The following is a 19883-nucleotide window of genomic DNA, read 5'->3' as shown; positions in this document are numbered from 1 at the left end:
CCAATGGGCCTCACCCGCTCACCTCCACCAAACTGTCTTCACTCCCAAGCCCAGCCCTCCTTGCAGAAGACCAGCTGCACAGCCTCATTCATGTCCTTCACCATGTGGGAGTCCTCCATGAGCCCTGAACTGAAGAAGAAGTTTCAGTGCCCATGAAATGGAGGCTCCTCTCCTCCAAGCACAGGCTCCATGGACTGCAGGTCCCTGGAATTGTACATGCCTGTGCACACCAGGATGGAGATGCAGCTCTGACTTGCTGAGGGCTGTTACTGCTATGGGCCCCCAGCCCCTAGTTCTGGCGCCCCATCACATGTCGCCTTCTTCAGGTACTGGTGGAACTGGTTGGCACCATACACATAAGACATAGGGTTGTTCCTGACAGGGGCAGCCACACTGGAAAAGAAAAAAGAAGAAAGCCCTAACTCGGTGTTGCAAAACAAAGGGAGCAGAGAAGAGTTTCAGGGCAGAAGAGTGAATCAGATACAGGGAAACGGGGGTAAGAGAAGAGAGGGAGGGAAGGGGACATCATGAAAGGGGTAGGCGAGGGGAAGTAGAGCCTACCTCACAGCATAGAGCTTCTGGATGGGGGCAGCTTAGCCTCGCCTCTCCGCCTGTTACCTGAGCAGCTCCTCTGCATTCTGGTAAGTGAGGATGCTGGGTTTGCCTATCAGGCCCTCGTATCTCAGCTCCTTGCCCATCATTTTCTGGTAAATGGTTTCCAGGCACAGCAGAAAGGTGCCATGGCCAAACCTGCCAGAAACGACCATGAAGCACTTCAGTCTTCCTGATCCCTGGGCCCTTCTAGAGAACACAACTGCCATTCTCTAAGCAGCACCCACGCAAACCAGCATCTTCCCCAGGGTAAGAGCTGGCATGTAGCAGACACTGTGCTGGCACTGGAGGTGGCGTTTCACATTTCCCTCTCAGAAAACTCCTAGGAGCGGACACTAGCATCCTCATTATACAAACAAAAAAACTGAGGCACTGCAAGATTCAGTAATGTGTTCAAGATGGCAGAGCCAGTATTGCAACTCAGTCTGATTCCAGATCTTAAATCCTGCTGTAGAGCTGGGCAGATGACAGTTGCCCTTCTCCCCATCTTTGCTGGTTTCTGCTTCAACTGACCATATTACTACTAGGTGTGAAAAAGACCTGCCCTTGCCATCCTTGCAATGAGGCATGGCTATGTGATTAAGCTACAGTCAAGAAACGCACAAATGCTGTGCTAAATTTTTTCCTTTTTTGAGGTGGAGTCTCACTCTGTCATCAGGCTGTAGTGCAGTGGTATGATCTTGGCTCACTGCAACCTCTGCCTCCCAGGTCCAAGTGATTCCCGTGTCTCAGCCTCCTGAGTAGCTGCGATTACAGCCATGCACCACCATGTCTGATTAACTTTTTGCATTTAGTAGAGACAGGGTTTCACCATACTGGCCCAGATGGTCTCGATCTCTTGACCTCGTGATCTGCCTGCCTCATCCTCCCAAAGTTACAGGGGTGAGCCACTGTGCCTGGCCTGGGCTAAACTTTTAATATGCAGCCTTAAAATTGGGGACAGGGGACAGGAATGGTGGCTCATGCCTGTAATCCCAGCACTTTGGGAGGCTGAGGCAGGTGGATCAACTGAGGTCAGGAATTCAGGACCAGTCTGGCCAACATGGTGAAACCCTGTCTCTACTAAAAAATGTAGAAATGAGCCGAGCGTGTGGCACACACCTGTAGTCCCAGCTACTTGGGAGGCTGAGGCAGGAGAATCACTTGAACCTGGGAGGTGGAGGTTGCAGTGGGCCAAGATTCTGTCACTGCACTCCAGACTGGGTGACAGAGTGGGACTTCATCTAAAAAAATAAAACAAGATAAAGTGGTGACAGGGTATTTCTCTCTGGCCTCCCCAACTCCTTCCTGCCACCTGGAATGGTAATGTGATAGCTGGTGCTTGGGTGCAATCTTGGTTCACTGCAACCTCCGCCTCCTGGGTTCAAGTGATTCTTCTGCCTCAGCCTCCCGAGTAGCTGAAATTACAGGCACCTGCCACCATGCCTGACTAATTTTTGTTTTTTTTAGTAGACATAGGGTTTTGTCATGTTGGCCAGGCTGGTCTCAAACTCCTGACTTCAGGTGATCCACCCACCTCGGCCTCCCAAAGTGTTGGGACTATAAGCATGAGCCATCGCATGTTTCAGTGTCATCTATGTAATGAATTCTGTTTTTAATTAGAAAAGTTCATCTCAGATTTCGTTTATAAACTGAAATCTGCCCCTTGCTTTTTAGTTCACAGCAACATAACCAACCAAGTGCACTGGTATAGTGTTAGCATACCCTCCTCTAGGAATAATACTTTGGAGGCAATGCCAAGCTTCAAGCTGCAGAGACACACTTTAAAAGTAACAAGAGCATGCCCCATCTCTCTGGAGCTACTGAGACATACCCTGAGGCAGCACTGTGCTGTGCCCACCCTCTGCTGATGAGCACTTGTAAGGTTGACTGGAGGGCAGCCACAGGCTGAGACTCAAGAGTCTGCCCCTGCAGATAACAGCAGCCGAAGAGTACACAGCAGCTGTCAGCTGGACTTTAATCACAGCTACTCGGGAGGCTGAGGCAGGAGAATCACTTGAACCCAGGAGGTAGAGGTTGCAGTGAGCCGAGATTGCACCATGCACGCCAGCCTGGGCATCAAGAGTGAAACTCCATCTCAAAACAAAACAAAACAAAACAAAACAAAATATATATATATATATGAGATATACATGTATGTATATATGAGATATAGTGTGTATATATAATATATATGTGTGTGAATATGAGATATATGTGTGTATATGATCTATATGTATAAATGATATATACCTGTATATATGTATATATGATATATATGTGTGTTTATGATATATGTGTATAAATGATATAAATGTGTATAAATAATATATGTGTATATATGTATATATATCATATATGTGTGTATATATAATTGTATATATATCATATATATGTGAGTATGTATGATATGTGTGTGTGTGTATATATATCTTTCTCTCTTTCTCAAAAGAAAAGGCAGAGGAAACTCTCAGATTGGTGGTAAAGAAAGATCTGATGTCTACAGCTGTCTACCAGACCTAAGGACGATTGGTCCTTGACCAGCTGGACTGGTAAAAGCCCTCAGGAAGAGACGTTTTTCAAGGTGAAATTGCCATAATACCTAAAGTGTTTGATTGTATTCATTATTCACAGGAGTTTTACATACCCAAAAAAAGTCTGAATAAATAAAGACAACATATAAAACAAAGTCAAAGAAAAAGTATGACAATTATTAACTCTAAGAAATACAAAGAATTGTGCAGTAGAGCAAAAGTTATCCTTTTTTTGCAATTGAGAGCAGGTACTGTTTATTAACTGACTGGCTTAGAAAAATAATCATGGTAGACACCTTAGTTCATTCTTCTAATAAGCCTGTTCATCTGATCCTCCCTGTTGTCTACATCTCCACCTTCCACAAAATGTGTGGTCTTTTTCTTCATTCCATCCCATGGAGAAGATAATTTAAAGGGCCACAGAAAGTTTTTGCTTCTTTGAAGCATTTTCCAATGGTATAGATCTCATGAATCAGATCCTCCATGCAGATGATGCCATATTTTCCAAGAGATTGAGCAATCAGAGCATTATCTGTCAAAGCAATTTGCTTCTTTTTTATTTTGCCATAGCCACGTTTGTAGATTAGTTCATTTGTTGACTTCAGATTTGGGTACCCCCATGGAATATATGGCTCTACAATCCTCAGCATGTTAATTGAAGCCTTGTTGAGTTTCACAAAGGTTCCATTGAAGATTTGATGAAAGTGAAGAAGCTGCAACACCTTTCAGACCTTTGGGCTCACACCACTGATACCTCTAATCCTGATGACAAATGTCAGTTTGGGTTCTGCAGGTACATGGAAGTTGCCAGCTTTCCTTGCCATCCTCACCATTCAATTTCAGTTCTGTACATCTGCTTATATCCCTTGTGATAATGCTTCGCTTTTTCATAGATAAGCTTCTTCCTTGCCTTTCAAAGCATCTTTTGGGCAAATTCCTTTCTCAGGTGCTTGATCTTCAGCTCTGTGAAATTCCTTCGCTTTTTCTTAAGGATTTCCAGCACAGCAGGAACCTTCTTCTTCTTTTTCTCTTCTCCACCCTCCATGGTTCTAGCTGAAAAAAGAGCCAAAAGTTATCCTTAACTGTGCAACTCAGTGGTGTCTACACAGGCACGTGAAAATAAGCAATAATAGAGAGGTCACAAAGTTACGCCAAAGAGTGGATCATAGAGAGGATGATAGAGTCAGAAAGCGTGTTTGTGCTAATCAGGGTGGGAAGGGGATCTTCATCTCTGCAGTTGAAAGTTGGCAGATAATGTCTAAAATGGAAAAAAAATCAAGAAAAGCAATATAAACAGTTTCTGATGATATGCATGGAGATACTGAAAGTTTCAGCTCAAATAAAGGGGCAATTACTTTCAGATTGCAGGTAGAAGAAAATTTTTAAGAAATTAAAAAGTAAAAGTGAAAGATTCAATTCAAAGACTTGAAAATCACTGCCTCTAGAATGCTAAGAATGCGGCAGTGGGTGGTGGCTCACGCCTGTAATCCCAGCACTTTGGGAGGTCAAGGTGGGCAGATCACAAGGTCAGGACATCCAGACCAGCCTGGCCAACAAAGTGAAACCCCATCTCTACTAATAAATACAAAAAAAATAGCCAGGTATGGTGGTATGTGCCTGTAGTCCCAGCTACTCAGGAGGCTGAGGCAGGAGAATCGCTTGAAACCGGGAGGTGGAGTTTGCAGTGAGCTGAGATCATGCCACTGTACTCCAGGTTGGGCAACAGAGTGAGACTTCATCAGAGAGAGAGAGAGAGAGAGAGAGAGAGAGAGAGAGAAAGAAAGAAAGAAAGAGAAAGCAAGCAAGCTAAGACTGGTTGGCATGGGGATCAACTCTTGGGAACCTGACTCTAAACGATGAGTGTGAGTGCACAGCCCCAGCGAGGAGCCTTCTTTCTGTTTTTTGGCTGTTGAGCTGCTGATAAGGTAAACTTGGAGCAGAATAAAGAAATGAACACTGTCACACACAAACCACAGATGCTACACCTGAGCGGAGCCCAGCAGATCATCACTAACCCAGGAGGGGAGAACACTTGACTTCATGACTCTAAGGGGCAGACTGAAAAGTAAGATTGACTACTTCAGCAACTCGTGACTCTTGAAGCCATTTTCTCCCTGTCCATCTTCCCCATTAGAGTGCAACACTCATTAAACATTTGCTCACAAGTTGCTTTCAATGAGTGAGCACTTACTATGCACTGACACTGGACTAAAGTGCATGGTCCACACCGTCTCATGTGGTCCTCAGGACAACCCTATAAGGGAGGTAATCTGCCCATTTTACAGATGTGGAAGTCCATTCTCCACTAAGTATTGCAACCAGACAGGCAGTCTCAGGGCTGTGCTGCCCATGTCTGTTTCACTGTCTTCCTTGTCTCTTCCCCCTGCTGAATTCCCAGAAGCTGCCAAAAAAATATTTTTTTTGATTGTCCTTTTTTGTCGGAATGCAAATGTTCAAACATACGTTGGGTGAGAGAGGAGCTGGTGAGTTTATGTCTCTCTCCTCATGTCATGACAGTGAACATGCAAACATTGAGATTTCAAACTCAACTTGGCCACATTGACTTTTCTACCTTCCCTCCCCACAAAATCTGGTGTTATTCCAACTCCACTTCTCAGTGAGTGGCACCTCCATCCACCCAGTGGTTTCTGCCATAAACCTGATTTCCATTCTAGAAAATGAGGAGGAGTTAGCTGATACTTTCTGCATCTCCCACACAACAGCGGGCCCTGACTGTGGTGTCCCATGTTTACCCTTCAGCCTGCCCACTCCTTCCATCTCCACAATGGCAACCCAGCACAAGACTCCATCGTCCCCCAGCCACTCACTTCAGTAGTTTCTACTTTTGACCCCTTTTGATTAATCTTTTACTCTGCAATCTAAAAGCACAAATCTCAGCATGCCCCTCATGCTCCTTTCTGCTGAAAACCTTTCAAAGTCTACCCACAACACAGCAAGTAAAATGCAAGCTCTTTTTCTGGGCCTGCTAGGCCAGCCTTATCTGGCCTGGGAACCATGTCTCCATCACCTCCTCCAGCTCCTGACCGGCTGGCCAGCCTTTCTGTGGCCCTCAAGTGAGGGGCCTTCACTTCCAAGGCTTTGACATGCAATCCCCTTTGCCAGAAGCTTCTTTCCCCTTTCCTTTTTTTTGAGACAGAGTCTCACTCCATCACCAGGCACCAGACTGGAGTGCAGTGATGCAACCTCGGCTTACTGCAACCTCTGCCTCCTGGGTTCACATAATTCTCCTGCCTCAGCCTCTCGAGTAGCTGGGACTACAGATGCATGCCACTATGCCCAGCTAATTTTTTTGTATTTTTAGTAGAGATGAGGTTTCACCATGTTGGCTAGGATGGTCTCAATCTCTTGACCTCATGATCCTCCTGCCTTGGCCTCCCAACGTGCTGGGATTACAGGCATGAGCCACCACACCCAGCCCCTTCCCCTTCTTGACCAGTGCAGTTCCTGCCCATCCTTGAGATCCAGATGAAAAGGGTTTTTTTCTCAGGGAAGGCTTCAGGGAATGCCCCGTTTGAAAGGCAGCCCTGGCTGCACTCCCAGTTCCACTCCTATGATACCGTTTTCTCTTCTTCCACAACTTGCATCACAGTTTGTGATTTTGTATTCATAGATTTCTATGACCTTTCATTCCATATAATTCCCATAGCAGATGGAAAGCTGCTGTTTACCGTGGGGTCTTCATAGTGCCAGACTCAGAGCAAGGACCCAAACGTCTGCCATGGGAAGGTGCACATAATTGAAAGTGTGGAGGTAAACAGTAGGTATTTGGGTGTGTGCGTGTTTCTTGGCCACTTGGGTCTCCTCAACCTGGTGTAACAGGGAAGAGGCAGATGACACCAGGTGTTTTGCAAGAAGTTGCCAGTCAGCCCAGCTGTTCACTGCATGGCTTCTTCATGTGCCATTGGCTAACAATTGTCATAAACAGATGAGTCTGCAATGCCGGCAGTGTGCACAGTGCCTCCTGGACCTGGGCAGCCCTCCACCTGTGCAATCACAACACAGCTTTGACAATCATGATAAATGCCAACAGCACATGGATGAGCCTGGGTGAGGTTTTCTTGTTTGTTTGCATTTAGCTCTTCTCTTCTTTCTTTCTCTTTCTTTCTTTCTTTCTTTCTTTCTTTCTTTCTTTCTTTCTTTCTTTCTTTCTTTCTTTCTTTCTTTCTTTCTTTCCTTCCTTCCTTCCTTCCTTCCTTCCTTCCTTCCTTCCTTCCTTCCTTCCTTTCTTTCTTTCTTTCTTTCTTTCTTTCTTTCTTTCTTTCTTTCTTTCTTTTTGTTGTTTTTTTTTTTAGATGGAATCTTGCTCTGTCACAAGGCTGGAGTGCAGTGGCACAAGCTCGGCTCAGGGCAACCTCCACCTCCTCGGTTCAAGTGATTCTTCTGCCTCAGCCTCCCTACTAGCTGGGACCACAGGCACACGCCACCACTCCCGGCTAATTTTTTGTATTTTTCGTAGAGATGAGGTTTCACCTTGTTGGCCAGGATAGTCTCGGTCTCTTGACTTCGTGATCCACCTGCCTTGACCTCCCAAAGTGCTGGGATTACAGGTGTGAGCCACCGTGCCCGGCCTAGCTCTTCATTTTCAGTGCATCACTGAAATATCCCTAGAGATCAAGACCAAACCACTTACCTCTTATCTTTCTGTGTCCCATCTCCCACACACTCTCCTTTCAGTTTTCTTGAGATGGGAGTCTTGCTGTCACTCAAGCTGAAGTGCTCACCACAACCTGTATATCCCAGGTTCAGGTGATTCTGATGCCTCATCCTTCTAAGTACCTGGGACCACAGGCAGGCATCATTAACTTAAAAATTAAATACAAAAATTAGCCCGCTGGATAATTTTTGTATTTTTAGTAGAGACAGTGTTTCGTCATGTTGGCCAGTTTGGCCTCGAACTCTTGATCTCAACTGATCTGCCCACCTCAGCCTCCCAAAGTGCTGGAATTACAGGTGTGACCCACTGTGCCCGGCTGCCCCAACCTTGCCAGCACCAACATTTATCTTTACAACTCTCTATAATTTTCTTTATTTCATTCATATTTTTCATTTTATTTTCTGGAGGGTAGGGGGAGTGGCTTTTCCTTTATCACTGCTGTCATGCCTGGCGAGCCTGTCTGTATTTTGGCCCTTTGCTTTGACCTCCTCAGGAATCATCATCAATCATGCAAACACCTGTGACTTGCCACCTTCAAAGTGGGTTCTGAAAATCCAAAGACAAAAAATGGCCCTCTGGGCCAGGTGTGGTGGCTCACACCTGTAATCCCAGCACTTTGGGAAGCCAAAGTGGAAGAATTGCTTGAGCCCAGAAGTTTGACACTGCAGTGAGCCATAATCACACCACTGCACTTTAGGCCAGGTGACAGAGCAAGAACATATCTCTAAAAAAATCATAGAAATTGGCCAGGCATGGTGGCTTGTGCCTGTAATCCCAGCCCTTTGGGAGGCCACGCAGGTGGATCATGAGGTCAAGAGATCGAGACCATTGTGAAACCTCATCTCTACTAAAAAAAAATACAAAAATGAGCTAAGCATGGTGGCACATGCCTGTGGTCCCAGCTAATCGGGAGGCTGAAGCAGGAGAATTGCTTGAACCCAGGAGGCGGACGTTGCAGTGAGCCGAGATCGCACCACTGCACTAGCCTGGTGCCTGGTGATAAAGCAAGACTGTCTAAAAAAAATCATAATAATAAAAACTAAGCCTAGTGTGGTGGCTCATGCCTGTAATCCCAGCACTATGGTAGACTGAGGTGGGTGGATCACACTGTCAGTAGTTCAAGAGCAGCCTGGAAAACTTAGTGAAACCCCATCTCTACTAAAAATACAAAAATTTGCCAGGTGTGGCAGTGTGTGTCTGTAATCCCAGCCATTCAGGAGGCTGAGGCAGGAGAATTGCTTGAACCTGGGAGGCAGAGGTTGCAGTGAGCTGAGATCGTGCCATTGCACTCCAGCCTGGGCAATAGAACTAGACTCTGTCTCAAAAAAAAATAAAAATATAATAATACTAATAACAACTAAGAAAAAAAAGTAGGAAAAAAAAGGCCTTTCGTGTGATTGTGCATGCTTTGGCAAACCTTTTCTATAGGTCAGATGTGGGGTCTTTGACTTTGTGGGGGTGAAGGATTTTCTTTCCACCTGCTAACAGGACAGCAGGAGGACTGCCCACACTTCCTGGTGTGATGGTTGTGTTGTTCTTGAGAGCCTTCCTCCAGCAGCAGGGAGGGGATGCTGGCTGCTCAGCGTCTCTTACAAGCCCAGATGCCTGAGGGCCTGCATCACCCAGGATTCAGTTTTATTTCTCCAGCCACAATCCCTGCCGGTGTTTTCTGGTCTCTGGATGAGAAACCTTAGGAAAGCAAATCAGATCGTGTCACTTCCTTCTGAAAATGCTCCAAAACTTTTCCAATGGCACTGGCCTCTCTATCACCCCCACCAGTATCCCCCCCCTGCACAACCTCCAGCTCCTAGTACTGACCTCAGGCCTTTGGTCAGATGCACACACCCCCAGGCTGTACACTTCCCTTCCCCCTTCCTGTGGCCAGCTCCCACTTTCCAGTCTCAGCTGGGTCTTTTACTCCCAGAAGGCTTTACCCTCTCTGCTAAGACAACAAAGACCAGGTGGCCTCCTTGGACAGAGCCCCCGTCTTGGCCTGCAGTACACTGTGTTGAAATGCTCCAGGCCTTACCAGGAGTGGCAACAAATGCTGTAGTTGCCAATCTCTATGTAACTGTTATGTCACTGGTTTGCCCAGTGGTTGAATAAATGGATGTGAGACGTCACCTAGTTTTCTTCTCTCTCTAGGGCTCAGCTTTGCCACCAAGGGAGCATTAGGGACAGGTGCTAAGGCCAGGCACAGTGGCTCATGCCTGTAATCCCAGCACTTTGGGAGGTCAAGGTGCACAGATCACGAGGTCACGAGATCGAGATCATCTCAGCCAACATGGCGAAACCCCGTCTTTACTAAAAAAAATACAAAAATTAGCTGGGCGTGGTGGTGTACACCTGTAGTCCCAGCTACAAGGGAGGCTGAGGCAGGAAAATTGTTTGAACCTGGGAGGTAGAGATTGCATTGAGCCGAGATTGTGCTACTGTACTCCAGCCTGGCACCTGGTACCAGAGCAAGACTCTGTCTCAAAAAAAAAAAAAGGAACACGTGCTCAGAACTGTTCTTTGTGACTGATCTAAGCAGGTCCTTTATCTTTTTTTTCTTTTTTTAAATATAGAGATGGGGTTTCACCATGTTGGCCAGGATGGTCTCAATCTCTTCACTTCATGATCTACCCGCCTTAGCCTCCCAAATTGCAAGGATTATAGGTGTGAGCCACAGCCCCCAGCCAGGTCCTTTATCTTTAAAGTGCATTTTCTTATAACTGGTCTACCTTTCTGGGCCTCGTCTTTAAACCAAAAGCTCCATGCAGAGCCTCCCAATGGATGAGTATTCAGCAGGACAGTGGGAAGAGCACTGTGGAGAAGAAGGGCAGTGGGGGACAGTGCTGAAATAGAGGGAGGAAGGGTAGAGGAACCCAACTTTTTGGCTGCCTCTTTTGAGCTCTGCCCTTTTCCTGCTAACTCCTTCCCACTGTGTCCACCACCTATGACTGTCCCTATTGTAGAAGATGTGGAAACAGGGGCTTCATAGGTTCAATAGCCAGCAGACACTCAGCATTAGGAGGTGGGCAAGCACTTTTCCCCCATTTGACAGATGGAGAGCCTGACTTCAGAGAAGCTAAGACCCTGGATTCAGCTTCCAGCAAGTGGGAGAGCCAGGCCAACTGCGTATACCTGTCATTCGCCCACAGACTCCTAGGGGAGGGAAGAGAAAACAGAAGCAGGGAAAGGCCAGTTATAAGGGAGGTTTGCAGCAGAACTGCAAGGTGGCCTTGGCCTCCTGGCCCCTGGTGGTTGTATTTGCACATGCATCACACACCCTTCTCAGCCTCTGCCCACTTCTCCTTCACTGAACATTCTGGAACCCCAGCTACACCTCACCCATCACCTTCCCATTAGACACTTCTATTTGCCCTTCCACCACTATTGCCCAGGGGCTAGTGTCATCTGCTCCCTTTCTGAAGGATTGTTGGAGCAGTACCTCCATCTACACAGACTTCAGAAGGCCCAACTGAGTGCAGGTTGGATGCAGCTGGGGCTGAGCCTTAGAATCTACTGGAAAACTTCTTTCTTTTCTTTTTGAGATGGAGTCCTGCTCTGTCCCCAGGCTGGAGTGCAGTGGTGCAATATTGGCTCACTGCAACCTCTGTCTCCTGGGTTCAAGCAATTCTTCTGCCTCAGCTTCCCGAGTAGCTGGGACCAGAGGCTTGTGCCACCATGCCCAGCTAATTTTTGTATTTTTAGTAAAGATGGGGTTTTACCATGTTGGCCAGGATGGTCTCCATATCTTGACCTCGTGATCCACCCACCTCAGCCTCTCAAAGTGCTGGGATTGCAGGTGTGAGCCACTGTGCCCAGCCTTACCTGGAAAACTTACAAGCCACAGGTGTCTAGGCCCCACCTCAGACCCATTAAGTCAGATCCCTTGTACTTGGGCTCTGGTGTATTTCGGGGTGCAGAGGAGTGTCCTATTATTTTTTAAAAGCTTTCCTAGTGATTCTTCTGTATACAGGACTAAAATCCACCACATTTCAAGAGATGAGTTCACATGAAAAAGTTAAATAGCTACATTTGGCATCACCTACACTCATTAAGACTCAGATTCCCTAAGAGTCACACAGGGCCACTGGTGTCTCCCTCCTCAAGGCCACCCTTAGGGAGTCCAGGAGAAAGAAGAAGGAGACTCCTGAGGAGGAGAGGATGGAAAGGATGTAGAGCAGCCTCTCCTGCCTCTTCCCAGTGGCTCCACCCCTCTTCCTGGTGACTTCACCCCTCTTCCTCAAACAGCATGGATGTTTCCTGCCCACCTCCAAGAAGCCCCAGCTTTCACCACCACCACAGGAAACCCCTCCATCTTGCACGTCTAACCAGGAACCACACATCAGAGTGCATTATGCATGTGTACCCGGGCCAGCCTTAATGCACAGTGAGCCTCTGTCCTGGGAGGCCCACACCCTCTTTCCTCCCCTTTCCATGATGATGAAAGTGTGCCTTTAGGCTAGCAGTGGCTCACGCCTGTAATCCCAGCAGTTTAAGAGGCAGAGCCAAGAGGATCATTTGAGCCCAGGAGTCCAAGAGCAGCCTGGCCAACACAGCAAGACCCCATGTCTACAAAAAAATTAAAAGTGTGCCTCCACCTCCTCCAGCATGAAGAGAAGGTAAGGGGTAGACTTTATGTCCCCATTTTATTTTATTTTTTTTTAAGATGGGGTTTCACCATGTTGGTCAGGCTGGTCTTGAACTCCCCACCTCAGGTGATCTGCCCATATGCCCATTTTATAGAAAGAACCCAAGGCTCACAAGGAAAAACAATCTGTGGACAGGAACACACCGGGAGGAATATACCAGGAAGTTCTCATCTTAGGCTGAAGCTAAATTACCCTATAAATCTGTGAAAGTTCAAGTGATGGCCACCATAAAGGAAGTGGGTCCAGATGGGGAACAGGGCCATCTTTGCCTTCAAAACAACCCCCAAACAGAGCTTGGAATAAGATCAACCACAGGCTGGGTGCAGTGGCTCATGCCTGTAATCCCAGCACTTTGGGAGGCCAAGGCGGGCAGATTGTGAGGTCAGGAGTTGGAGACTATCTAGCTCTGGTCCTCTGGATGGATGCCAACATGGAGAATCACTTGAACCTAGGAGGCAGAGGTTGCAGTGAGCTGAGATTCCCCTACTGCACTCCAACCTGGGCCACAGAGTGAGTCTCTGTCTCAGAAAAGAAAAATATCAACTAAAGAACCCATGATATTTCCCCAGATTCTTGGCCAGGCAGGGAACAAAGTTAGGGTCTGTCCCTGTGGGCTGAAAATCAGGGACTGGGATCTGTGCATGCCTGTGTGTAAGGTTCTTGCCACCCCCATTCAACCAAAAACATCAATTTGCATTTGAAACTGTTCTATAGGTTTGCCAGAGCAAGCTCCTGGTGGCAGCTCTTCATCCCCAGGGAAAAAGGTGAGATTTGGGGTGATGCCATTCCCCAAATGCAGAACCTGCTGAGATCTGTGTTAAAATGTTAGTTCAGGGGTCATAAATATTTTTCAAGTTGTAATACAAGCAACAGATTGTCCAGGAGCCAAAAGGATGATTTTTTACATGCAAATAAAAATAATGAATCTTTAAACGCAGTTATTGTCAGGATGATGAGCTAAGACTAAAGGAAGGGAGGCCTCCTGGGTCGGCTCCAGCATAGAATTAAAAGAAAAAAAGACAACCAGAGCACAGAAAAAAAAAGACCAAAAGTGGACACAATTATCCAGGAGAGTAGACTGAAAATTTCTAGGGGCAAGCCAGGGGGCAGAAAGGGGACCAGATTCCTGGGGTCAGTAACTAAGGATGACAAAGTAGGACCCAAGGGGCCCTCTGGGACAAAAGTATCTGGGATGCACTATCCCAGAAACTGGATGCAGGAGCTCAAGAAAACCACCTTAGCGCCAGGCCTTCCACATCCCAGCACTTCCACACTCAGTGTTTTAACTCTCATTTTCAAGAATGTACTCCACTGCAGATTTCCTGATTGCAGGAACTATGTGGAACCTTTGCTGAATCCCTCGAGCCAGATATTTATGGAAGACTTGCCAATGAAAAAACAGTTATTTCCCTCTTACTTATTTACCAAATACATATGGGGATTCTGTTGTCAGCCAGACAATGTAGCAACAAAGCAGGTACTGGGGGTATGGTCCCTGTCTTCACGACATTTACAAACAGAACATGAATAATTTGATGGATTATTACATGGAAAGAATTACATTTAGGGTGTGGAAAGAAAGGAATAAAACAGGAGAGAGATCCAACCCAGAGTAGGGGGTGCAGAATTCTTTCCCACAGGAAATGACTCTGACAGTGAGAAGCAGGATGGCTAGAAGTCAGCCAACAGGAGAAGTGGCCTTCCTGGGCCAGGGGAAAGTGTGTGCAAAGGTCCTGAGGTAAAAGACTTAAGGAACTGAAAGAGGAATGGGGGTAGCAGAGAAAAGTAAGTAGGCCAGGCATGGTAGCTCACACCTGTAATCCCAGTACTTTCAGAGCCCCAGGCATGAGGATCACGTGAGGATTGGAGTTTAAGACCAGTCTAGGCACCACAGGGAGACCCCATCTCTAGAAACAAATTTTAAAAATTAGCCAAGCATGATGGCACACAGCTGTAGGCCCAGCTACTCAGGAGGCTGAGGTGGGAGGATCCCTTGAGCCCAGGAGTTCAAGGCTGTGGGAGCCATAATGGCACACTGCATTCCAGCCTGGGTGACAGAGTGAGACCCCATCTCAAAAATAAACCAGGGGGGAGAGAGAAGATGGCACTGTAGGACCAACTCAGGATTGCAGCTCCCAGTGAATCTGCAGATGAGTGGATGCCACATTTTCAGACAGATGTTTATCGCCCACAGACCAGGAGATTCCCAGGTGTAGGAGCTGCATGGGCTGCCAGCGCAGCTGTTTGGGCCAACGCGGCTGTTTGGGCTGGGGCCTCAGCACAGCAGCACTCCGTAAAAAAAATACACTGGTTTGGTTGCCCTGTTAAACCGGCAATTGGAGATTTCGGAAGGCAGATTAGCACATTCATCTGATTAAATGGGACTTAAACAGAAAGCCAGGCCAGGAGATTCCCAGGTAGCAACGTGATTCCAGCCAGTGCAGTGGGTCGCTGCATGGGAGATCACACAGATCCTGGTGCCCTTTCAGCAGGTGACTGGAACACCTGGGAGAGAGTCAATCATTCAACTTAAAGAAAAAGGGGGCTCTGAGGTAGGGAACCAGGTGATCAGGCTTGGCAGGTCCCACCCCCACAAAAACAAACAAAACAGCAATTGGAAACGCTTGGGGTTGAGAGTTTCATGGCAAGCACAGCTGAACCCAGAACAGTGCAGCTCGGAGGGAAAAAGGCATCTGCCATTACTGAGGCACTCGACCCCTACAGAGGTACACTCCCATTGCTGACGAAGCCTGCCATTGCCGAGGCAACTCATTGCTGAGGCAACCTGCCATAACAGAGAGAATCCACCACTATGGAGGCAGGCCATCATCACCATGGCAGCTCTAACCACACCCATATAAAAAGGACTACATGGAATTACACATGGCAACAGGGCAGAGCCCACAGCAACAGGGCAGAGCACACAACAGCAGGGCAGAGCCCATGGCAGCAGGGCAGAGCCCACGGCAACAGGGCAGAGCCCACAGCAACAGGACGGAGCCCATGGCAGCTCAGCATAGCCACTACAGGCAAGCAGTGATTAGACTGCCTCCTTGCTGGGCGGGACAGTGCAACAGATACTCATAAATAAAACCCTAACTCCCTGGGACAGAACACCTGAGGAAAATAAAGGGGCTTTATTGTCAGGGTCCAGCATGTCTGCCGGGGGACTACCGACCTGCAGGAGTCCCCAAGACTGCCAACGTAGATGTCTCATTCAACCTGAGGGAGAGAGTGCACAGAAGTGAAAAAAAATAGAAAAGCGGAGTATGGAGGGCTGGCTTAGGCTATGTCCAAGCAGCAATTTTATTTTTGCAATATGTTTCCTTATATACTTTTCTGAAGTCAAAGTTGTTTACACCAGATCAACGTACTTAAGTTACAGTAAGCGAGTTATGCCGACTAAGTTACGCCCAGTAAGTAAGTTAATCCCATTAAGTAGGTTACGCCCAGTAAGTAGGTTACTTTCAGTAAGTAGGTTACTTTCAGTAATTAGGTCATGCCCAATAGATCAATGTAAGTAAGTTACAGTCACTCCCAGTAAGCTATGGGAAGTAAGTTACAGTTACACCCAGTAAGTTATGGTAAGTTACCAAGTGTAAATACTTAAGTTAATATTTTACAATGAAGGTAACAAGGGTCCAAAATGAACACAATCAAGCAATAAACCATAAGAAGCTGAAAGTGGACACATTGCCTCCCAAGTTCTCATATCCATAAAGTAATGTCTGTTAATTATTTAGAATAACATAGTCCCTCTCTCGGTTCCAACTTTCCCTCAGCTCGACTAGCCCAACCAGGGATCTGTGTCTGGGCTCAAGCTCACCATAAGGCAAGGCCCATTTCCCAGGGGCCTCAAATGGGAGTGATCCCCACAGATTCCCTCACTTTATGAGTTCTGCTGCAGCAGACTTAAATGTACCTGCCTAGCAGCCCTGAATGAACAATGGAGCTCACAGGTCAGCACCAGAGCTCCTATAAAGTGCAGAATGTCTCCTCAAGCAGCTCTCTGACCGCTGTATATCCAAAGAGTCACCTCACAAAGGACTGATCAGACTGACATTTGGCGGGCATCATTCAGGGACAAAGATAGCAGAAGAAGAAACTGGTAGAAACCCTCACGGTTCTGCAGCTGCTACAACAGTTCCCCAGGCAAGCAGGGCTTGGAGTGGACCTCAGCAGTCTTACAGCAGTGGGGCCAGACTGTTAGAAGAAAAACTAAAAAATAGAAATACTTCATCATCAACAATCTGGAAGTCCACTCAGAGACCCAATTGGAAAATCAGCAACCACTCATATGACAGGTGGATAACTCCAAAAAGATGGGAACAAACCAGCGCAAAAAGGAGAAAAACACCCAAAACCAGAACACCTCGCCTCCTACAAGGGATCACAACTCCTCACAAGCAAGGGAACAAAGCTGGATAGAGAATGACTATGATGAAATGATAGAATCAGACTTCAGAAGGTGGGTAATGAGAAACTTCCGTGAGCTAAAAGAACATGTTCTAACTCAATGCATCAAAACTAAGAACCACAAAAAAAGATTTGATGAAATGATAACTAGAATGGACAACTTAGAGGAATATGAGTGAACTGAAGGAGCTGAAAAACACAACACGAGAACTTCACGAAGCATGAACAAGTATCAACAGCCGAATTGACCAAGCAGAAGAAAGAATATCAAAAGTCGAAGATCAACTCAATGAAATAAAATGAGAAGCCAAGATTAGGAAAAAAGCGCAAAAAGGAATAAACAAAGTCTCCAAGAAATGTGGAACTATGTGAAGAGACCTCATCTATGTCAGATAGGTGTACCTGAATGTAACAAAGAGAATGAATCCAAGCTGGAAAATACTCTTCAGGATATTATCCAGGAAAATTTCCCCAACCTAGGAAGGCAGGCCATTATTCAAGTCCAGGAAATACAGAGAACACCACAAAGTTATTCCGCAATAAGAGCAATCTCAAGGCGCATAATCATCAGATTCACCACAGTTGAAATGAAGGAGAAAATGCTAAGGGCAGCCAGAAAGAAAGGTCTGGTCACCCACAAAGGGAAGCCCATCAGACTCACAGCAGAATCTCTTGGCAGAAGCCCTACAAGCCAGCAGAGAGTGGGGACCAATATTCAACATCTTTAAAGAAAAGAACTTTCAACCCAGAATTTCATATCCAGCCAAACTGAGCTTCTGAAGTGAAGGAAAAATAGAATCCTTTGTGAACAAGCAAGTAGTCAGAGATTTTGTCACCACCAGGCCTGCTTTACAAGAGCTCCTGAAAGAGGCACTACACATACAAAGGAACAACCAGTACCAGCCATTCCAAAAACATACCAAATGCTAAAGAGCATCAACAAAATAAAGAATCTCCATCAACTAGTGGGCAAAACAGCCAGCTAGCATCAAAATGGTAGTATCAAATTCACAAATAACAATATTAACCCTAAATGTAAATGGGCTAAATGCACCAATCAATAGATACAGACTGGCAAATTAGATAAAAAGCCAAAACCCATTGGTGTGCTGTATCCAGGAAACCCATCTCACATGCAAGGATACACAAAGGCTCAAAATAAAGGGATGGAGGAAGATTTACTAAGCAAATGGACAACAAAAAAAAAGCAGGAGTTGCAATTCTCTTCTCTGATAAAATAGACTTTAAAGCAACAAAGATCAAAAGAGACAAAGAAGAACATTATATAATGGTAAAAGGATCAATACAACAAGAAGAGCTAATGATCCTAAATATATATGGACCCAATACAGGAGCACCCAGATATATAAGGCAGGTTCTTAATGACTTACAAAGAGACTTAGACTCCTACACAATAATAGCGGGAGACTTTAACACTCCACTGTCAATATTAGACAGATCAACCAAACAGAAAATTAACAAGGATATCCAGGACTTGAGCTCAGACCTGGAATAAGCAAACTTGATAGACATTTACAGAACTCTCCATCCTAAATCCACAGAATATACATTCTTCTCAGCACCACATCAAACCTACTCTAAAATTGACCACATAATTGAAAGTAAATCACTCCTCAGCCAAAGCAAAACAACTGAAATCATAACAAACAGTCTCTCAGACCACAGTGCAGTCAAGTTAGAACTCAGAATTCAGAAACTAACCCAGAAGCACACAGCTTCATGGAAACTGAACAACTGGCTCTTGAATGTTGACTGGATAAACAATGAAATGAAGGCAGAAATAAAGAAGTTCTTCAAAACCAATGAGAATGAAGACACAACATACCAGAATCTCTGGGACACGTTTAAAGCAGTCTCTAGAGGAAAATATACAGCAATAAGTGCCCACATGAGAAGAGTGGAGAGATCCAAAATTGACACCCTATCATCAAAATTGAAAGAGCTAGAGGAGCAAGATCAAAAAAGCTCAAAACCTAGCAGAAGACAAGAAATAACTAAGATCAGAGCAGAACTGAAGGAGAGAGAGACATGAAAAACCCTTCAAAAAATCAATAAATCCAAGAGCTGGTTTTTTGAAAATATCAACAAAATAGACAGACCACTAGCCAGACTGATAAAAAAGAAAAGAGAGAACAACTACATAGATGCAATAAAAAAGGATAAAGGGGAAATAACCACAGATTCCACAGAAATTCAAACCATCATCAGAGAATATTACAAACAACTCTATGCACATAAACTAGTAAACCTGGAAAAAATGGATAAATTCCTGGACACTCATGTCCTTGCAAGCCTAAACCAGGAGGAAGCTGAAACTATGAATAGACCAATAACAAGGTCTGAAGTTGAGGCAGAAATTAAAAGTCTACCACACAAAAAAAGCCCAGGTCCAGATGGGTTCACAGATGAATTCTACCAGACACACAAAGAGGAGCTGGTACCATTCCTTCTGAAACTATTCCAAATAACCAAAAAAGAGGGAATCCTTCCCAAATCATTTTATGAGACCAACATCATCCTGATGCCAAAACCCGGCAGAGAATCAACAAGAAAAGAAAACTTCAGGCCAATATCCATGATCAACATGGATGCAAAAATCTTCAATAAAATACTGGCAAGCTGATTGCAACATCACATCAAAAAGCTTATTTATCATAATCAAGTAGAATTTATCCCAGGGATGCAAGGCTGGTTCAACATATGCAAGTCTATAAATGTAATTCACCACATAAACAGAATCAAAAACAAAAACCACATGATTATCTCAATTGATGCAGAGAAGACCTTTGACAAAACAACCCTTTATGCTAAAAACCCTCAATAAACTTGGTATTGATGGAACATATCTCAAAATACTAAAAGCTATTTACAACAAACCAACAGCCAATATCATCCTGAATGGGCAAAAACTGGAAGCATTCCCTTTGAAATATGGCACTAGACAAGGATGCCTTCTTTCACCACTCCTATTCAATATAGTACTGGAAGTTCTAGCCAGAGCAATCA

General features: G+C 45.5%; 2 pseudogenes; both read right to left on the bottom strand.

The window, feature by feature from the left end:
- Positions 1-38: 38 nt before the first annotated feature.
- On the bottom strand, positions 39-788 carry LOC103790768 (haloacid dehalogenase-like hydrolase domain-containing 5; annotated as a pseudogene).
- Positions 789-3422: 2634 nt separating this feature from the next.
- LOC108590201 (large ribosomal subunit protein uL30 pseudogene) lies at positions 3423-4170 on the bottom strand (annotated as a pseudogene).
- Positions 4171-19883: the final 15713 nt, after the last annotated feature.

Source organism: Callithrix jacchus, chromosome 7 (genome assembly GCF_049354715.1).
Source record: "Callithrix jacchus isolate 240 chromosome 7, calJac240_pri, whole genome shotgun sequence".
NCBI lineage: Eukaryota > Metazoa > Chordata > Mammalia > Primates > Cebidae > Callithrix > Callithrix jacchus.
The sequence above is the reverse complement of the archived record's forward strand: the minus strand, read 5'-3'. Positions and strand labels throughout refer to the sequence as shown.